This window comes from Budorcas taxicolor, chromosome 11, assembly GCF_023091745.1.
Source record: "Budorcas taxicolor isolate Tak-1 chromosome 11, Takin1.1, whole genome shotgun sequence".
Taxonomy (NCBI): Eukaryota; Metazoa; Chordata; class Mammalia; order Artiodactyla; family Bovidae; genus Budorcas; species Budorcas taxicolor.
The window spans coordinates 91,693,682-91,696,303 of NC_068920.1; positions in this window are offsets into that span (position 1 = coordinate 91,693,682).

Genomic DNA, 2,622 nt, shown 5'->3' on the forward strand with positions numbered 1-2,622 from the left:
TGTGACTATCAATCCCTGTCTTTGATGGGTGTTAACATCCCTCTCTGTTCCTGGCCTTATCTTGCTCCTCACGTCCTCCTGCTTCCAGCATCTCTACTCTCATTCTGCATTCTGTTGCCCTCCTAGGACTGTGTTTTCAGCACTCTCTCAACTTGTGAAGAATGTTGCCCACATCTCAGGATCTACAGAATGTTTCAAACTGCTTGGGTTAGAAACCCTGGCCCTTCCCCATCTGATCCAAGTCCACTTTTGCATTTGGGTTTTCAACATGGGATTTGTTGCATTCTGCTTCTGTATTTTTGCTCAAAATTGCCTCTTTCTTCCTAGCTATTAAGATTCTTGTCCTTTCTAGGTTAGGACATCTAAGGCACCCTCCAATTCTTTGTCCTGGACCATCTGTAGTATCTTCTCTGGTATCTGGTTCAGAATGATAGCACTGCCTTTGAACAGTTGTGAGAATCACTGGGAGAGAATTAGGAGCTTTATGGTGACACATTTAAATCCTATCTCTGTCACTCTATGTGACCTTGGAAAGTTTTTTTCCTCTTCTCTAAAAGGGAATAATTACCATCATTATAGACAGAGTGAACAAAATTAAGCCCACAGGACAGTATATGGTATATGATAACAGTCAACATGAGCTATGTTTATGTACAGTCTTGACTTTTGGCTTCTTTGTTATTCTTAGTCATTTATCCACATGTCTCTTACCTCTCCAACAGGACAGTTCACTAACTGAGGTCAAAGCCTGTGCTGATTTTTTTTTTTTTTTTAATTCAGGAGCACCTCGGGAAGCATTTGGCTCCTAGGTATTCAATGTTTGTTCACGGACTGAGATGGTGTGTACAGTGCCAAGAGTCATCAGCAAATGATACCATATCAAAGCTAGCAGAAAATGTTTTCATACGTTTCTGATGAAGTGAAATCTTTTGGTTCACACCTCAAAAATCTCTGTAAAATCAAAGGCATATATCCAAGGCAAGAAAGTGCTATGTTTCACCCAAATGCTCCAAGTTGAGTAGTTTAAAATAGCTGAAGAAGTGGGGAAGTATATTTAGAACTCATTTTATTTATTATCTCATCTTGTCTGTCAAGAGTATATTTACCAAAAGCTATTTAATATGCAATCTTTATATAATCAGATCCACACCATACAGCCAGATATATAACCTGGGCTAATATCAATGCTCTAAAACAGGCTATAAGAAACAATGCTAATAAGCCAGAGCATTTCAAATTATAACTTCATTGTGCATGTAATAAGTATCACTTTGGGTCTACAGGTCAAAATAAATAGTAATATCTTATGGTAGATAAATTGGGAAGAAATAAACTCTTTGGACAAGATAATGTTGCTATGGAAACCTTAATGTTCACAAGCCTGCTTCTGAAGGCTCTGCTGTCTTGCCAGACTTTTTACATTTAACTTTCTTTCAAGCTTTTAAGAAAAATTAAAAAGTCCTTTTACTACTGAGACCTAAAATGTGACAGTGACAATCTACCCTCTAGCTTTCTAAGATCCATGAAAATAACATGTCCTGCACACTGCTCCATAGCAGGAAAATACAACTTAATTGGGGCTGCAAATGAAAAAAAAAAGGCAGGGTGTTCATGTCTGATTTGAATTTCCTTCCACAGTGGGGCTATGGGTAGGAGCAGGGACTTTCTTTGTGAAGCAATTTTTGTGCCAGGACCCAGAGCTGACAAAGATGACTTTTTAAGCACAAGTTTAAAGCCGTCTTGAAATGTTTCTTTGGCACAGAGCTATTTGAACCCCAAAGTCAGTGTTGTTTGAGAAAGGGAAAATGGTGTATTCGTGGAATTCACAAATAAATCAGAAGTGTCAGCACTGAGCCTAGAAACTTTTGGCTCCAAACTTTGTAAATTTTATTTATTTTATTCCTCAGGCAACATAAATTTAACACAGCCACCTACGTGTCTGGTAAGCTGAGACTTAATGAGGCTTAATCGACTTCTGCACTGCAAGTCTTATCTGCATTCTTCAGTTTGTGCCTTTGCTCCTCTTACTCTCTGCCCACACACTTGGTGGCAATTTTCTGTTAGGAATGATTTTTTTCCTTACTTGGGGCTGCCATGGTTGAGCTTCAATACAGATAGGAGGCCAGACTCAGAGGAAGTAGGTCCATCTTTGAACAAGAGTCCTTGATAAACAACCTACCTGACTTACATGAGACCCCAGACCTGTTTGGATCTGGCGCTGGCGTAGTTTCCTTGAATTATTCTACAAGCCAACAGGCTCCCTGCTTACCTTTCCCCAAGAACTAAGAACCAGAACCCTAACAGAGAAAAACGGATGCAAATAAATTGCCCGGCATTTCAATTGCAACAACTTCTCTGTAGATTGAATGGCTCCCCGCTTACAACGATTTGCATGTGCTCTGTGCTTTCCACCCATTATGACCTTGGTATCATCTATGGAAACATAAGGGAATATATGGCTCCCATGTCATTTTTAAGCAATGGATCCTAAATTTAAATGTAACAAAGAGCAACAGTTTGAAGTCTCTGTACTACTAAGAGGAAACAAAATGAAAAGGAGAACATAAAACCCTGCAGCTTTTATTGGATTTGTAGCCCTAACGGACTCTAAAGTCTTACTCC